This window comes from Dendrobium catenatum, unplaced genomic scaffold (genome assembly GCF_001605985.2).
Source record: "Dendrobium catenatum unplaced genomic scaffold, ASM160598v2 fragScaff_scaffold_292, whole genome shotgun sequence".
Taxonomy (NCBI): domain Eukaryota; kingdom Viridiplantae; phylum Streptophyta; class Magnoliopsida; order Asparagales; family Orchidaceae; genus Dendrobium; species Dendrobium catenatum.
Genome location: NW_021318754.1, coordinates 74,193 through 94,604, shown reverse-complemented (window position 1 = coordinate 94,604; position 20,412 = coordinate 74,193). Strand labels below are relative to the sequence as shown.

The window sequence follows — 20,412 nt, the reverse complement described above, 5'->3', positions numbered from 1 at the left end:
TTACTAGGTCTTAGAATTAAGATGAAGCTTTGCATTCACAAAAGACTACCCCAGCTCTCGCCCTAACGTGCCATCTCTGGCAATTTAGGGTTTCCTCCTTGACCCCTATTTTTGGAAACTTTTTTGGGCCTTCTCCTCTTGTCTTTTACAATTTCATCTTGAGATCTGAGGGTTTTTGGGGTTCCCTCTTTGGAATCTTGCCCCTTTCAATCAATTTTCCTGTGACGGGAGCCTCTTCCTCTACCCCAAAGGGGAATGCTACTGAGCCTGTGCTGAATAAGAATAAAGGCTTCTTTACTTTAGATGATGATGGTTCTCCTTCCCGATCATGATCTTTCAAAGATGTTCTATACGGTAGTTCCTCTGCAGGTGATGCTCATCCTACCTTAACTCAAACAATTTTCAATGGGGTTCCAACAATTTTGTTATATGATGTTGAAGACCTGAAGTTGGCTTCCCCTTTTCAATTTACTTTTGTTGGTAAATTCATATTATGTAGACCTAACCTTGATTATATATGTTAGCTTTTCACTACCTTAAAACTTACGGATTTTTTTTTCGATTGGTTTGCTTGACTCACAGCATGTTATTATATAGCTATCTAATGATCTTGACTACAATAGAGTTGTTTCTAGGCATTCATATTTCATCTATAACTGTCAATTATGGATTTTGAAATGGACCCCATTTTTTGATATTAAGGAATAACCCCCTATCATTCTGATCTGGATTTCATTTATGAACTTGCGCCTTCATTTTTTTAACCCAAAAGTCATGCATGCTTTGGATTCAATTTTTGGGAGACCTCTCCAGACTGATCAAGCAACTGCTTCTAGGGCTTGGCCATCTGTGGCTAGAGTTCTTGTTGAGGTTGTTGTTTCTAAAAAATATGACAAGGAAGTTTGGGTTGGATCCAAAGCCTTCAGTTATTTTAAAAAAGTTGAGTTTGAAAAAGTTCCTGATTTTTATTCTCTTTGTAAAATTCATGGACATGCTCTACCTGAATGATTTAAGTTGCACTCGGAGTTAAGTAATTCAACTAACACGATTAGTGGGATGCCTGGATCCACGAAAAATATATATATGTTTCTATCTTGGATAATAACAAATTGATCCATTTGGATCAGGTGGAACCGACTCCTACTAATGAGAAGTTGGATAATGTTGTTAGCCCCAATATGAATATTAAGGAAAATAGGATGGAAGTTTTAAATGATAAGGAGGATGTGAAAGCTATTACCATTGATACTAAAAAAGACCCTAATCTTTTTATCTCTATTGAATCTATGCTCAATGATACTGATAATCCTAATTTTTACTAACCATGTTTAATCTCTAACTCCATTGGAAACGGTTTGAAGGATACTGAGTTTGTGGGTAACATATTTGAATCTATTGATGTTTGTGAAGAAGGTGAATTTACACCTCCCTCTATTTCTGATCCTATAAATGTGAATCAGGAAACTACTTCCTCTTCCAACCATGATAAAGACTTTTATAAAAGTTCTGATGAGGACGGTTTCACTAAGGCTGTTAAAAAGAAAGGTAAGCATGCTAAAAATATTTTACCTGCAACTCCTAGATCCACCAGAGCTCAAAATTCCTCAAAAGATTACAATTATTAATGCTCTCATTTGGTATATGAGGAGTATTGGAGGTAAGGACTCTAAAGTTAGAGTCCAAAACCATTGTAGAATTCATAATATTCATTTTTTAGTTTTAATTGAACCTTTCATTGATAACAATAAAATTACTTCTACTACTACTGCTTTGGGTTTTTCTAATTACTATGCAAATTGCTCTAATAAAATTTGGATAATATGGAATAATGCCATGTCTTTAAAAATTATCGCTAATTTGCCTCAAGTTGTTCATAGTCATATTAGCTTATTTACTATTAGCTGTCATGCCTATTTTGTTTATGCTTCGTGTACTAGATTGAATCGTATTACTCTTTGGGATCAATTACTTAATTTTACTTCTAAGATTAATGGGCCTTGGTGTGGGAGGTGATTTCAATATTATTTCTAATGCTTCTAAAAGAGTTGGGGTAATACTCCCAATACGAAAACTATGGAAGATTTTAACACTATGATTAACGATTGCAATTTGAATGATATTGGTTTTTATGGGAGCCCTTACACCTGGAATAGAGATAATTTGTGGCAAAGACTCGATAGGATACTTCTTAATAATGAGTGGCTTCCTAATTTTGCTATGTCTAATGTTAAACATTTAAGTAGAATTCTTTTCGATCATGCTCCTCTTCTTTTGAACATTAATGATAATAGTCATACTAGTTCTCATTCTTTTAGATTTCAGAACATGTGGATGTCTGATGCTAATTTTATGAATGTGGTTGATACTAATCAGAGTGCTCATGTGCACCCTGATAACAACATCACTAGCATGCTTAGATTATGGACAAAGCTGAGTAGACTTAAGCAATGTTTGAGATGGTGGAATAAAAATGTGTTTAAAAATATTTTTTCTAATATTAAAGAAGACGAGATTAAATTCACTGAGTTGGATAACATTTACTTGGATAATCTTGACTCTAATAAACTTAACTACCATAACCAAGTAAGGAGTTTCTTTTTCAACTGCAGCTCTAGGAAGAATCTTTCTGGAAGCAAAATTCTAATTCTAAATTTGTTATGGAGGGTGATAGGAATACTAAATTCTTCCATGCATTGGCCAATAAGAATAGAATTAAGAGTTGGATTCAATAAATTGTTAATAATGATGGTAGCTTAATTGATTCTGATGATTTGATTTGTAGGTGGAGTTGATCATTTCAAGAAGATTTTAATAGCCAAAGTTTGTTTTTTCCTATAAGTAATCCTCATGTTATTCCTCAAATTATTAATGATAATGATAACAATATACTTTGTCAAATTCCTTCTAAAAATGAGATTTTTAATATTATTAATGATTTGAAAGGTGATGTAGTTACGGGTCCTGATAGTTTCACAACCTAAATTTTTCATAAAACTTGGGATATTATCAAGGTGGATGTGATTGAAGCGGTGAAAGATTTCTTTTCAGAAAATTCTTATCCTAAATTCTTTTCCTCTACTAATAATTGGAATGACTTCATACTGATTAGCCTTTTTACCTTCTCTAACAAGCTTAACTCTGAGATCATTTCCAATAGGTTGATTAATATCCTTCCTAAAATTATTTCTTATAATCAGAATGGTTTGTGAAGGGTAGAAGTATTTCTAGTAATGTTCTTTTAGCTCAAGAGCTTACGTATGATATTAATGCTAAGGTTAAAGGGGAAACATTATTTTTAATCTTGATATTGCTAAGATCAAATTGAGAGCATCAGTAGCAAAGAGGTGGTCCAGTTCCCTAGAATAGCTACCAAACTTCCCTACTTACCTTTGAAAGTTCATTAGGGAAGTTAAGACATTATAAACTAGCTAGGAGGAGAGGTGAATTGGCTATTAAAAAATTTTCAAACAAAAATAGAGAACTTTTGAAATATTTTAAAACGACAAACCAAACTATCATTTACCAAAAAATATAGTGCAAAAAATTAATGTGGAAAATTCAATAAGAAAGAAAACACTAGATTTTATAGTGGTTCAATCAACTAGACCTACGTCCACTCTCCAGAGTCTCTCCTCTAGGTATTATACTAAACTCAGTGACTCTCCTTTTGCTCCAATAGTAAGATGGAGAAGCCCTTACAAAACTCCTTTCCACTAACCCTAGTAAGGTAGAGAACCATTTTACTCTTATAGTTTGAAGCCTTTACAAAACTCCTTTTGCCCCCCATAGTTTCTCTCTCACCCAAGACTTCCCCCTCCTCTTTGCCCTCTCAGGTCAGGATAGCACAAAAATATCACATCTAGAGTAAACAAAAGATCTTATATAGAAGTGCTTCAAATTTGCCCTAAATTGTAACAAAATATCAATGAACATCTTGGATGATTGACGTATAGTCCTGTACAATCAGTACAAATTCAGCTCAATCATCCAAGGCAAAATAAAAGGAGGTTGGATGATCATAACATTTATTTATTATGATTGTCCAAGATGATGAGAAATCATCCGATATAATTTATTCAAAAACATCAAGTATTGTCCAGAACATCACTCTGTTCGGTCAGGCTTTTCATGTTGGACGACAAAAAAGTAACTGATCATCCAAGACAAGTATTGGATAGTTCGGGACAATTAGTTCAAATGGATACATATCTTCCATAACATAATTTTGGTCATTCATGAAGAAACTAAGGTTTGTTTAGATGATCGTCTAAAATGATATGATCGATTTATCAAACCTTAATTACTTTTCTTAGTCATTAAACTAATTTAGGCATAATTATAATGTATTGTTTAGGACGATGTTCGATATGATGTCTAAAAATAATAACATACCTAAAAGAGTTGGAGGCTGATTCTTTTTAATTTGAGCATATCTTTCTAGATGATGCTAATATCATCCAGGAAGATTTCCTTAATTTTGGCTGTCTTAACAAGGATACTCTAATTAGTTTTTATTTTTAACTAATCATTCAGGACAATTTTTTATCATCTCGGATGATATGATAAAAAATAAAAAACTCTAAAATAGACAGTATTTTTCCCTTTGAGTATGTGTGTTTGCAATACTACTTAACATCAGGATCCACTTTGTTACATTTGACTCAAGAAAAGGAGAAAACACTTAACATACACTTACCGACTTATTCAATCCTAATCTACCCAATCTTGAGCTTGCTTGATTTGCAATTGACCTTATGAACCTGAAACGTTAGTAGGTAGGGAAATCGCAGAAAAAGCAGATGTGTCAAAAATATTTGCTATCATCAAAATTATAATCCCTCAATCTTGATTTGTAATAGTTTGCCCCTTTTTTATTATGACAAACATTTTGTAGATAGTTCAACTGAAGCAGTTAAATGAAACATAACATGAAGGAAAACATTATGAACCAAACAATTCAAAGTTTACTAAAATCAAATAAATGGTACAAACACTAAATAATAGTCATAAAAAATAACACAACAAAATAACACAAATAGTACCACTACTCCCCCTTTTGACTTCACAAAAAGGAGGAAAATAGAAAAGAAAAATAGAACAAAAAATAGAAACTAATGAACATCACAAAAAAAAACAATAAAAAAGTCTACAAGTACTAAGGGCCCTGATCATCAGAAGGAGGTGGTGGTCGTGGATGAAAGAAACTGAGAAAAGTAGCAATCTGCTCCCTAAATGAGGCCATGTCCTAGTCGTGTTATTGCTGCTAGTGTGCCACATATGTATTAAATATAGTGACATCCTCCACATGCTTCTGCTCCTATATAGCAATATAAGAGTCAAACAGAGCTTCTCACGAGTCAAACTACCCACCAGCTCATCCAACTATGAGTGTTGGTAAATTGGAGTAGGTGGAGGAACAGGTGCAGGAGGAGCTTCCTCCTCAGCTCCCTCAGCCTCCTTGTGCTCCGAGTGGAGATGAGTATTCTAAAGAATGTGGAAGGAACTGTTGGTGTAGAACACATGCTTAAAACTAGGTGGGGCTTGATATTAAAAATTATATTTTGTTTCCAAGACATAGGCTATGATGTGCCCAAAGTTACGCTAAGGCTTTCTTATGTGACCTAGATCCCTAATATTAGTCAGATGCTATATATAGAAAAGAAGATCAACAACATTTAACTCTCTATGAGTTATGATGTAGAAGATGGTGATTGAAAGGAGAGGAGTGTATTGACATGATCACCAGCCTTAGGGATAAATGTAGTGCGAAGTACATATTGGATTGTCCTAGCATCTTTGACTAAGGTGATAGACACCCATCATGATAGGAGATATGAGTGTTCTTCAGAAGGTGATTGGTAGGAGCCCAGTTATAATCTGGATATAAAGATGATGGCGAGGGAGGTGTGAGTAAAGAGACTAAGGATAGTTTAAGTAATCATACTAGGGTTGACGGTACTAGATAGTGTGATCTCGGTGGTGTTGTAGTGAAGGTAAGAAGCTTGATCAACCTCCTCAGTGAAACAAGGGTCAAAAATGTCCGTTGATGAACTACAAGCAAATATTCTAGAGCATTTTCCACCTGCCATTGACAAAGTATTAGAGCTTGTGGGGAGGAATGATGAAATAAAAGGTTGAAGGTGAGAAAATGCTTTGAATCCTGCTACTTATAATGAAATGGCCATATCATCCAAGATCGTTGTATAATAATCTAGGAAAATTTTGTGAATATTTGGCATGACTAAGATGATTGTCCAAAAAGATTGTTATATCATCCAAGATGATTAGACATAAGTGATCATCCCAAGGAGTCTTGTCGATGACTATTAAAAAAGTAGATCGTCTAGGATGATTAGGTGGATCATCTAGGATGATCAATAATAATGGATTGTACTGGCTGAATTTAAAATGTGTAACATCTTTAGCCATGTGGATCATTCAAGATAAATAAGTGGATCATCCAGGATGATCGCAAATAATAGAAGCATAATTGATTAGATCATCCAAGACGGTGTGGATCATCTGTGACGATCACAAATAATTGAGAAGGATTTGATTAGATCATCCATGATAATGAGGATCGTTCAGGATGATCTCAAAGAGGTTTCTCAGATCAGTCGTAGATGGAAGATGAAGGGTGGTGTGATGATATCTTCCAGGTTGATGTGATAAAAAATTAAAGATTTTATGGAAGGATGGAGGTCATCAGAGAAGGCCCTAAAATAAGATAAGAATAGTAAAAAATAAAAATTAAATAATGAAAAAGAAGATAAAATAAAAAAAAAAACAAAAAAAAAACAAATTTTTTTTTGGATTAAATCAAGAATATGTAAAATTTTCCATGTGCTTGAATTAAAAAATTTATAGGAAAATGAGTTAACATTATTGAAATTTGAAAAATAGTAGAACAACAGATCTTGTTAATCCTAGCCCAGACTACTTACAGGGTAAACCATCTTTGAAAATAAAGATCTAACTAAAAAAAAGAAATTTCATAAGAAAAAGTGATATGTTCAAAACTTGGTTTCATAAAAATATCTTATAGAATAATATACCAAATTAATTTGTCACAATTACGAATTTCAAAATCTAGTGTTTGAAAATATAAGTGACACATGAATTCTTTTAAGATTTAAAGGTTTAAAAGAGAATGAAGCTTACTTTCTTCTGAGCTCATTTTATACCTCTTGTCAATTGGTTAGCGTACTTTATGCATCTTTTAAATTTTTTATAAACTTTGTGTATCTTTCAATTTTTTTGGCGATCATTGCGCATCTTTTTAGTTTCTCTTCTTTTGGGCTCAATTTATTCCTCTTGTCATTTTTGAAAGCTATATGCCTTATGAAACTTTTATATACTCTCTATTATGAGAATATCTTCTAAATATTGGAGAAGAAAAACTCACTATCTAATATAAGGAAGAGTAAACTAAAAAGCATAATCAAATTCATATGATAAATGTAACGACAAGATTAGAAAGCTTGAAAGTCATTTAATGACTATGAGCATTATTTATATAAGATAGATTACTGTAACAAATTAGAAAAGATCTTAATCATAAAGTCCAGTTATTAATTTGAGGTAAATTTTTGTTCAGAAAAGAAAATTACACCACTAAAAGAAGTTAGAGGAAGGGAAACAATCAACGGTGTTTATCACTTTAACTAATTTTGGGATATCAAACATTGACTATAAATGTTCATAAACAAAAACAAGGCATACGATATCATTTCAGCAGTGACCAAGCAAAAAAAAAAAAGTAAAGAAGAAAACTAAAATAATAGAAAGGAAAAAAAAATCAACAATTAAAACAAAAAACAAAAGAAAAGTCAGAAACAAAAGAAAGAAAAGAAAACAACAACAAATAACAGATCAAAGAACATAAAACTCAAAATTAAGTAAGCATCAAGTTTGTGCATTTACGTCAATTACACCCAATCTAGTCCTTAAGATGCTGAATGCGTGAAAGGCCAGTGGATTTGTAAAGATGTCAATTAGTTTATTCTTAGTTGCTACGTGGTGTAACTCGATCTCCTTTAGTAACATGGCCTCTAATAAAGTGATGCCTTATGTCAATGTTTTTGGTGATTGAATGTTAGATAGAATTCTAAGAGATGTAGTTTGCACTAGTGTTGTTACAAAGGATTTAAATTATGAAAACATGTAATCCTAAATCAAGAATTGGTTGCTTCAACTAAAGGACTTGGGTTACACAACTTCCTAAGGCAATGTACTCAATTTCAGTAGTGGAAAGTCCAACAGAGTTTTATTTTCTACTGGACCAGGAGACTAAAGAATGCACTATGAATTGGAAAGTTCATTAAGTGCTCTTTCTATTCATCATATACCCTACAAAATTAGAATTAGAATATCCAATAATCTCAAAATTAGTGTTATGCTTAGGATATCAGATTCCTAAATTTTGAGTCCCTAAAAGATATCTACGGATTCTCTTAACTGCACTCAGATGGGATTCTTTAGGATCAACTTAAAATCTTGTACAAAGCCAAATACTAAACACTATATCACGTCGGCTAGTAGTCATGTAAAGTTGTGATCCAATCATTCCTCTATAATTCTTTTGATCAAATGATTTTCCATTTGAGTCCATATCCAATTGAACATTAGAGCTCATGGGAGTATTTATTGGCTTAGCGTTATCCATTTCATAATTCATTAAGATGTCCTTAATGTACTTTCATTAATTAAGAAAGGTTCCATCATCTAATTATCATATGCTAAACCCCAAAATGTAGGATAACTCTCCCATCATACTTATCTCAAATTTCTTACTGATTATTTTAGAAAACTTATCACATAACCTTTTATTAGAAGATCCAAAAAGTATATCATCAAAATAAATCTGAATAATGAGTAACTCATCTCCTACTTTTCTCAAAAAAAAGATGGTGTTTATGCTCCCCTTGACAGACTCCCTCTCTATTAGGAATGTGCTTAGCCTCTCATACCAAGCTCTGGGTGCCTGTTTTAATCGATATAAGGCCTTTTTTAATTTGTAAAAATGATTTGGAAATTGGGAACTCTTAAAACATGGGGTTTACTCTACAAACACATCCTCTTTTATCACTCCATTTAAAAAGGCACTCTTACTGTCCATTTAAAAAAGCTTAAATTCCTTATAACAGGTAAAGGCTAGTAGCACTCTAATAGCTTCAAATATAGCTACTAGGGCAAAGGTATCCTTAAAATTAATCCCTTATATTTGGTTGTACACCTTAGCCACCAATCTTTTCATATTCCTTACCACTGCACCAGAATCATTCACTTTATTCTTTAAGAGCCAACATTACATGGAAATATGTAAATGATGAAGATTCTCTTTTGCATAAATGCTTGAAGCCTAAATATGGGAATTCTGGTTGGATTCTGGAGTGGAAGTAGAATTATCTTCAACCTGTAAAATCTTAAGAAGTGGTGCTAAAGCTCTCAAACCAATTTTTAGATGGAATATCTGTAACAGTGAAAAAATTAATGTTTTTGAGGATGCGTGGATTTTAGATAAAGCTCTATCTAAATGGCCAACGTTCCTTGATAATCTACATATTAATGACTTATGTGTAGATCAATTCATTGAAAATGGCACATGGAATATTGCCAAATTATAGAATGTTTTTGATAATAATTTGCTTCAGATTATATGCAACATAAAGATTGATCAGGAGGCTGGAAGTGATCAAATGGAGCTAATTTCTTATAATTGATGAAAGAATGTTAGCTGCATTGTCTGATGAAGCCTTGTCAATTGATTCTATCAAAGGAAGATATTGGTCTTGGATGAAGAAGATTAAACTAAATCCAAGAACAAAAATTTTTTGGAGGAGGATATACCATAAAGCTATTCCAACTTTTCATTTCCTTGAGTATTGAGAGCTCAAGGAAGGATTCTTATGTCCAAGAGGTTGCTTGGATATTGAAGATATCAAGCATGTGGTGGTGAGTTGTGATAAAATCATTCAAACTAAAAAAGTTCTCAATCTTTGGGGATTTCATATTCCGGAATTTAACAGTTTTGCTGAAATAATGGATTGGTTGGAGTTAAATGCTTTCAAAAAAACATTTATCACAAATGTTTTTTGCAATTTAGTATTTCTTTGCTGGAAGTGTAGAAATAGACTTATTCAAGAAAGAATCGAGGATTCCAATTTGAGCATTGCTTCTAATGCTTTTATTATGACATATATTTCTATTTATAATAGAAATAAATCGGGCCTTTGGGATGTTAATCAACCATCTCGGTTGTTTAAAAATTCTTGGCATCCTCCTCCACCCGATTGGATCAAAATTAATGGGGACGCTTCATTGTTATCTACTTATAATGCTAGAATTGGAGCTATTGGTCGTGATCATCTTGGAAGATTTCTATTTGCTAAAGGAATCAAATGTACTCATTGGGACATTGCTCGTCTTGAACTAGAGGGTATTTTATCTCTTCATGGAATTATCAAGGATTGGAATTCTCAAGTTCAAGGAATTATCATTGAAGGAGATAATGATAATGTGATGAAAAGTTTTCAAAACATTATAAAAATAAAGCATAAAATGGAAATTGAAGTAAGGTTATCCTCCTTTATTAAAGAGTTTAATTTTGTTATTTTGAAACATGTTAGTAGAGAATGCAATAAGTTAGCGGATATGTGTGCTAACTATGCTCATAATAGTGACTTTACTTGGGATTCTTTTAGTATGGAGCACATTCCTCCTCCTTTTTTACTTTTATTAAAGGAGGAATGTGATGTTATTAGCTTGTATTAGCTTATTTTCTTTTTAATGCAATTGCTTTTTGAATTTTTCAAAAAAAAAAAAGATCAGGAATTCATCATAAAGGGCTTGATTGATGTTGATGGGTTCAGTCATTTAGATAAAGATAGTGTGGTTCACTTCCTTCCGAAGTCCTTGCCTAGTTCTAACTCCTTTAGAAAGGTCTCTTAAGATCAGTTCTTTAGGATGACTAAAAAAATATTTTCAATCTCTAGGGAAAGTGTGTCTAGGTTCTACCCTTTCCTCCATATACGCATTTTCTTCTCCTTGGTAAAACTAGCCTACTCCTTCATTGTTTTGAGGCTCTACCCTTTTCTCCAATTTTTTAATTTCTTGGGTAATCTCTCCAACTTCATCTTCTTCCTCAACTCTAGACTTCTTAGGATAATATTTATTAAACAATACATGAATAGTCTCCTCCACCACCAATGTCCTCTTGTTAAACACCCAAAAAGATATCCCCACACTTGAATATCTTAAGAACACCCTCTCATCATATTTTGGGTCAAATTTTTTTAAGGGTGACATCCCATTGATAAGAATGAAAATCTTACAGTCAAAGACATGGAGGTGGGAAAGGTTTGGTGTCCTATCCTTAATGATCTCATAGGGTGTCTTATTCAATTTGGATCTAACATTTACCCTATTCAACATGTAATAAGCTGTGTTTATTGCTTCGGCCCAAAAGTATTTTGGAAGTGAATACTCAACAAGCATGGCTCCAAAAGCTTTAACAAAGGTCCTATTCTTCCTTTCAGCTACCCTATTTTACTTAGGGGTCTTAGGAGTTGAGAAGTTGTGACTAATCCCTTGATCCTCACAAAAGACTCCAAATATCTCATTTTTAAACTCTCCACTGTAGTCAGTATGGATGGTCCAGATCTGACATCCTAACTTTTTCTAAATCCAAGGGGAGAAGAATTAAAACTCATCAAAAGACTCACTCTTAGGTGATAGAAATTTTATCCAATAAACCTCTAGTAATCATCGATAATCATAAATCCATAGACTTTTCCCCCTAAGCTAGCAATGTTATTGGGTCCAAACAAATCCAGGTGAATCTTTATACATAAATTAGTGTCTATGTATAAATGTCTTTTCCTTAGAATGTAAGATTAAGTAATGTTTCTTTTAGTGGCACAATCATAGTAATAGAAAGTCAAGATCTTGAATGTACGGGCTCTAATGCTTAAGGAGAGATATCATGATGGGATCTCATTATATTTATACAATACCATTATATGTTATGTCAAATCTATAAAACCCTTTGGTGGTTCGATTCATATTTTTTTTTAGTGACTGCCTATAATGACAGTTAAATCAAGAACTTTCAATTGGAACTAAATGAATTCTTTAAACTTTTTTCTAACCATCATATCTAGATTGAGATTTAAGTAAATGTTTTATTCATATATGTAGTAAAATAATATATCTAATTTAGTTCTTTCATGCCTATTCTAGCTAGTTTTTTTTTACTTGTTCCTTCAATAATAACCCCAGCTCTATTTATTGGTTTGAAAAAGATACTACATATTTTAAATGAATAAAATTCAATAAACAATTTACAAAAAGAAAAATAAAAGCTTCCCATAATTTTTCATTTAAGGTATTTTATAGTTCCTTCCTGCGTCCATTTCCAATTCATGTTCATTGAGATTCACGGATAATTCAAAATAATATTTAGGGATAGATCATACCTTTATTTTTATTCTTTAAAAAAAATTAAATGATTGAATTTTTTTCTATTTGGAATTGCGATGAGCGTAATTCATATTACTTTAACAAGATTATTTGTAACTGCATATTTATAATACAGGTGCGGTGATCAGTTAGACCTTTGATTGAGTAACATCTCTTTTTTTTTAATTATTGTACAGTGTCATTGTATAAAATTAATGTCTTGTTTCCCATACATCCTTCTTTTTTTCTCTTATAGGTAGAGAATGTTCTTGTTATCTTTTTTAGGGGGGCAGCAAAATTTTTTTTTGTTGGGTCATTATACATATGCATTTTGGTTAGTAATTTCTAATTCTAATTTCGTTTCAAGTAAAAATAAATTAATTTAATCTAAAGGATCAGGTTATCTATTATATATTTATTAAAATATCAAACTAGAATAATGTATGTATCATGTTATACAATATAAATAAAGAATTCTAATAATGAAAAAGAAAAAAAGAAAGAGAAAGAGTGTATCGAACTTCAGTCAAAATACAATGAATCTACGATAGAATTTGGTGAAAAGAAATGGAAATGTGGATCCATTCGTTTAGGGGCTGTTCCAAAAAATTCCAATATAGAAAGAAGAAAATACTGAGATTAGTATAGAAACAATTCATAGTTAGAAAAAGTGTATTAATTAATTTTTATGATATTCATTATATTCTTCTATTAATGAATATGACTCTCTCTATTTATAGTTATAGTAATTAATAGTGATTCAATTATCTAGATTCTTATATATATATGGAATAAACAAATAAAGAATAAGCAAACCATTGTCAAATCCAAATAACCTTTTTGTAAATCCAAGCAATCTTTTCATAGGCGTTTAACCCCAATAGGATTTTGGGATTGAATCGATTATAGAAACATGAGTTGAATTAGTTGATTTCATATTGAACAAAAAAAATCTTATCTAGATGGACGAATAGGTAGACCTTGAAACAACAACGATACATTACTATTGCTATAAAATAAGCTTATATTTTCTCTTTGTTACCTTTTTGTAATAATGAGAAATAATTATAGATAGTGGAATTGATCTCTAGAACTACTGGTCCTAGAACCAAAAAGAAATAGGTATACTCCTCAAAATTCCAATCTGAACTCAAGCTCATATCAATGTTTTACTCAAAAAATCACTATAATTGAGATTTTATTCTTGTATTCTTAAAAATGAGGGAAGAATTTTTTTTTTCTTAAAAGATGTTCATTTATTCGTACTACTCAAATATGGATTTTTTTTCATATATTTTCCTGGAGTCCATTCTCTGGTAAATCCTATTTCAATCATTCTTGTTTCTTGTATAATATATTCTATTAAGATTCTTTTATTCCTTTATTAGATTTGTCTTTTGTTCTTGTTCCTTAAAAGAATATCAAAATAATTCTTATTTGAGAGGGGCTATTTGCTCTAGTCTTTTACAATTCAGAAGCAATTATCTCTTCTATAGATTGGGGATTAATAGGATATAACTATAACATAACCTATCCTCATGAGTTACCGCATTTATTCAAGTGATCCACAAATGATGAAAATCTCTCTTTTTCCTGCTTCTATATTAATGAGAGGAAACCAAAGCTTTAATTCTTTATTGAGTAGCCATTTGAGTTAGTCGATCCCATATAAAGGTTGATACCTTATGACAGTAAATTTTTATTGGATTGCAAAATGAAGTATTCTTTCCATCTTCTGATGCTATATTGATCTGGTTTTATCTGGATGAACCATGCATAAAGGAGAAGATCTTATGGGAGGAAGCTATGTCTACCATGAGTTTTATTACAGGCAACAAAAATTCTTCCTTAGGGCATGCTTTATTCAAATCTCTGAAGTCGATGTATATGCGGATTTGACCGTTATTCTTTTTTATAGGAACCATGCTGGCTAACCAATAAAGATATTTCTATTCTCAGATGAATACAACTTCGATCAACTTTTTGACTTCTGCTATCACCTATTGTTCAATATCCACATGCATGCATCATGGTGATTGCTTTACTGGAATTGCATCAGGTTTTCTTTTGAGTTTGTGGACCTAATGAAGTCATGGGTAATTCTTTATAGCTCCAATGGAAATTGTCCTTGAACTCAACAAGTAACATAATGAGGTCATGGGTTTCATCATTAGTGAAAAGTGAATTGACAAAAGCCAATTTAGGATTTTTGCATGTTTCGAAATTCAATTCTTTTACCTCTTCTATGATTATCTTAATTTCCTCATCAAACCCAATGGGTGCATCCCCAATTTGAAGGTCATCCAGTTCATTAGTAGCTTCTAAACAAGCTTCATCATTCATCTTCTTCTGGAAGTATTTCATCAAACCCTGAAGAATTAAAAATGTCGAGGCAATATTCATCATCATTGACTAGTCCAACTATACCAAAGCTAACACTTATTTTTGTTTGAAGTTTCTTCTATTTAGTATCCGAAAGTTTCTCAAAATAGTGTTATTTGCCTTAGACCAAGAGCACGATATTAAACCCTATTTTTCCATTTCATGAACACAAGGAGAATACAAAGATCTCTATTATTTCTTTCAAAGATTCATCTTTGAGTTTTACATCACCTACACAACCCAAATAGGAAGGTGTTCAATAGAACTTATGACATTGACAACTCTCTAGTTGAGGTGCAACTTTGACCTGTAACTTGCCCATCGTACCAGATGTTTGTGGGGTCAAGGCTAAAGTACGCACATAATAGTTTATCCTCTTATAAATTGAAGACTCAGACTTCTCTTGACTTTCCTTACTATCTTTAGCCATTTCTTCGTCACTATCTACTTCAAGTTGAATTTTGAACATGGCCTTCTTGCTGGTTAGATTAGCATGTTCACAAACGCTATTAAATTCATCCTCTTAGCTCAACCCTGGATTGAGGTGGATTACTGGGGTTTTTCTCCTTGTTAATGTTGGCAAAACTTCTCTTGTATCGTGGCAACCTATTTCGTGACCTCTACTATGCCTTCCTCTGACCATTACACCTGCTATATGGGATAAGTATATGGTTGGCAAAATGTTATCTTGATTTTGTCCTCGTTGTTGTAATCTTGTTGAACTTTTTCTTCTACTTTTTTATTCAATTTTACTTTTCCATCTTTTGTTTTTAAATTCTTTCTTTCATGTTCCTTTTCTATTTCTTTTTTTTTTTTTTTTTGCATCAGTTGTCGATAATAACCTTGAGACTTTGGTAGGTAATAAGCTGCATCATTATAAATACCTACTTCCACAACTGAAAATGGTTGTAAGTCCCCCTTAACTCAGTATTCAATTCTGTCAAGCTAGTACTTAATGCACTGGTGGATGGAGGAAGGAACTATTCTATGTTCATGATGCTAGGGTCTTCCAAGCAAAGTGTTGAATGAAGTCCCTAAGTAGATGATGTAGAATTTTTCTTCAGTTCAAAAGTCTCCAATTCTATGTTTTTGACTTCTTCCACTACATCTTTCATAGCCCCTAAAATGATTAGGAAAATAACAACTCTATCTGTACTTTTTTATAGGTAGAGAAAGCACTGCATCTATAGGTAGTGGTTACCCTTGATAGGTAGTCATTTATTTATCTGGTATAAACTAGTACCTTTTTAGACATCTTCTTGCATCTGAACAAGATGGGTGGGCAAGAAACATCAAACAAAAGATAGAAAGGAAGGATTGTAAAATTTCTGATGCTGACGGTCTGCTAGGTGCAGTAAAAATAATCATTGAAGCAATATAGTATCTAAAGATCATTAGGTGGAAAGTGGGATGTTTACCACCAGTCCTCACACCTTTGGAGATAGATGCCCTGCGTAAAAAATTGGGAAAATGCATCCTCTAGTTCAAAAGAAATCTTATTGTCATTTATCACTTTGTAACCTAATACTTGGAATGAAACCCCAAAAGTAAGTAGGTGGTAGGAAGATTTTTTGAAAGAAGATGAAGTACTAGGGCTTATTTCCATTATTCTTGGAGATGTTTTTCCTACTTTTTTTGGTATGCTACTCCGCAAGAAAGGAGTGCCACACATAATTAGATCAAATTAAATGAAAGGGGAATTCATCAATGATATTAGAAGCATGTTTTTCCCTTTCAAGGGTAATAATAGTTTTCAAGTCAGGAATTGAAGCCATTTCACTCACATCTTTATCTGGACAATGGGAAAGGGAGCTCTAAATAATGCTTTAGTGACCGCAGAGGATAAACTCTTAGTCATGAACTAATTCATTGGGCTTTTCATGTTAATGCAACAAACCCTATCCATAGTGGGTTAACTGTAGGTTAGTGGTCGAATAACAAATAATCACTCGATGCTTCTTTCCAGTTTGCGATGTTTGTTTACACATCACAGTAATATGAACTTTAAAATGGACCAATTTACCTTAACCCATTCAAGAATTTACCTGATGGTTAGGCGAGGTAACGGTTATAGTATTTGTTGTCGTACACTATCCCCTTGGTACATCTATATGTTAGTAATTTATATGCAAGTTGCCAAGATCAGGTTGACTAGACAATACAGGTACCTGCCTGACTAATTTTCTTATAGGGACACACCGTCACTATCAGTCAATGAAAGAAAAGAAAACTAATGATTTGAATCATCTACTTTCATTCACACTTCAAGCTAAGATACACCAGAGAGTGATTAACTCTCCATCCAGGACATAAACATCCATGGATCGAAATCCATGTCTTTCTTGTTCCACTACCAAGGAAAGGACAAAATTCTCACATATATGTTTCATTATTACAACCTTCTTTATTTATGTCAAATATAAGAAGTTATGCAAATTCTAATTGGATCTCAATTGTTCTTGATAGTTATGGCTATTCATTCATATCTTCAGGTAGCACCACCAGATCTTTAACAAGGTGGAAATTCTCGTATTTCGTATGTACATGTTTCTATGGCTCAGATGAGTATAGTAATATTTTGTAATGTCTATAAAAAAATTCTAGTTCCCATTAACTAAACATCCCCTTTTTCTTTGATCTTCCACAATTGGTACATAAATTAATGTTTTTCCTACTTTATTGACCTTAGTGTTGGGGTTTTTCAGGGAAGGCCTATATAGGGTATCTTTCAGGTGTGTGATGCTCTTTTCACTTTTGTATTCATCTTGTTCCTTATTTACCTGGGTGCACTTTGTTTTCAAAAGCTTCCTGTCAAACTGGCTCATATTTTCATCCATTTTAGACTGATAGATATACCAATAACCAAGTCATCAATCAACTGGTGGAATACATCACATCAAGCTAGAAGCATTAGCAAATCTGGTACAACCATACATGTTCTTATGCCTATTCCAATCTTATCCAACTGTGCTAACTTCCTCTTCTCAACCCCTATCTTATTTGTTCTATAAACATGTTTTCATATTCCATCTTTTCTCGAATCTCCTTTCACTGAAGAAATAGAAGCTCGAGAAGGAAGAAAAAAACAAACCTAGCTCACTCGTTGTCACCTTCCATGGAGGAAGATGAATGTCGTCCAATGGTTCTTCATTCATCAAAGGCAGGTTCAAATCCTGTAAGTGACATAGGATTTCAAAAGAAAGAGTTCATGAAAGGAATGAAGAAATAGGTAAACGGAAAGAATAGTAGTTCATGAGGGGCAGCGCATCACCTCATCGATCAGAACCAAAATTCTTCTTCTCATCATCCAGCATTCCCTAAGTTATCATCTTGTCTTAAATCATGCAATTGAAATATATTTTATTCTATAGTAAATGAGCTATCATGTCGGTGGAATAGAAATCCATGTTGGGGAAGGAACCATAGGTCCCTCTCTATCCAAAAATACTGAATCCTGATAAAGTTTTTAGACAGATAAAGGTTTTGCCTACTATCGTATCGGTTCATTCAATCTCTCTCACTCCCACGGTTTAGCTCAAAACTAGAGGGAGAGGGGCAAGTCCAGACTCGTCAATAGTACCAAGTCTAGAAGAAGAAATAAGCAAAGAGGTCCATTCTACCTTCAGTTTTTCAAGGAAAGAGACGATTAGTACAATGAATATCATGATGCTAGTTCTTCATTCTAGGAAACCTTGCACTTTGAAAGCTTAAAGAATAGGTAGTCATGTGATGAGATTAGCAATCCAATAAACTGTTCCTTTTTATAAAAAAGATATGAGTAGTTACTTTCTCTTTCAGTAACTTTGGGTCTGGAAGTTTGATATCGAGATCAAAGCTTATAACTCAATGGCTAGGCCTGAACTTGCTTTTTGTGGGGGTAAAGGGTTACTACTTCGTTCCTCTTGCCTTGCATTAGTAAAGAAAAACTTTTCTCTCCTACAGGTCGAGCCAATAAATACCTTCTATCTATGGGTGACGTGATTCTTTTGGGTATCCTCCTCTATATGATGACCTCTCGTAGCCTTCCCAAGCTATTAATTTTTATATTTAACTTATTTTCTAAGGTTCCTTGTCTATTGATTCCAAGGCTTTGTGTGTACAGGAGGTCTTTGTTAACCTGTCTAGTGCGCAGCTGTATACGTGTGGGGCTGGTCCCAACACGGGGAGCTCTTTGGACTTTTTCACTTGACCAAACCTACATGATTTTGAAATTTGATATTAATCTGGATATTTTCATATTTGTCCTGCTAAAAATAGATCAACAGAGTAAAGGTAACCCAATGAATAAATGGGTTATGCTCCCACTCTTCTCCCGTTCGTCTAGTTGTTTCATAAACCATTGAAGGCTAATTAATAATCTAAAGAAAGAAATTCTAAAAGTATTCCCTTCACTTTATGAACTATCTTTCAAGTCAACGACTAAATTCTTTGGTAGTACAGACCTAATATAATTCTTTCATTGATAACAACACAAAAACAAACTTTCATCTTCACGGGTAAGCATATAATCTCGCTACGCACCTCATCCTCAAGCCCTTTCTAAGTCAAGTGGGGCGAGTAAGGAACTTCCGCTAATGCTAACATTTCTGACCTCATTTTTTTTTAATTTACCACTTCGAGAAAGTGTATAACCTGATTATACTCATCCGTATTTCAGAAGCAATTGATGACTGGCTTTTTCTCTTTGTCATTTTTTTATTTTTCTTTTCCCCTTCTTCCTTCAAGATCTGCTTGAAAGATCTAAGCCTCAATCTCACTAAACTCGGTCAAAGAACTACCTTCCTAGGGTTAAGCAGTCTGGTTTAATAGAACCAAGACTCCCCTGGAGCCCTTACTTAGATCATTCATTCCAAAAACTTGAATCAGTTGGTAAGTGGATTGTCGTGCAAAGAGAACACCCTCATATCTTGCATTTGAGGTCCATCCCCATTTCCACTAACTATGCCACTTCCCTTGTGAACATCCATTCTAGAACCTTCTGTTGCATTTGGCCTAAAAACTCCTTATTCACTAGCACCAAAAATTCTGCCAATAGCTAAGCTAACAGGACTAAGGGGAGGGAGCCCTAGCTCTGCTAACTTTCATAATTATTCACTTGTTCATAATGGTAGTAACCTTTTACTCGACATGGTTGAATCATTCCATTAAGTGAAAGATCTCTTGCATAATGAGAATGTTATCACTAACTTGGCACTGGTATGAAGCTGCTCTATATAGGAGAAACAAGACTTGGAAGCACTAGCTTTAGGTAATTGACCACAATCTTGGTGATCATCTTGTAAGGCATAGAACAACAGCTAATAGGTCAGCACTGGAACATTATTTTTGGATTACTGACTTTTAGCCCATCTCCTTTCATGATACACACTTGTAAGTAGCCCAAGTGTAGATCCAACTTTGAGAAGTATCTCGCACTTATGGATTATTGTGAATAAGTATGCAATCAAATTAGATACTTGTTCTTGATGGTTAGGATATCTTGTTGATTGCCCAATAATCAAATTAATGCACTAGGCTTCCACATTTTCTAGACGAAAAACTCCCCAACTTTTTCCCTATTACAGACTCTTG

The 20,412-nt window shown here is 33.2% G+C and overlaps 1 pseudogene; it reads left to right on the top strand.

The window, feature by feature from the left end:
- The first annotated feature begins 774 nt into the window (after positions 1-774).
- LOC110105114 lies at positions 775-17,936 on the top strand (annotated as a pseudogene).
- Positions 17,937-20,412: the final 2,476 nt, after the last annotated feature.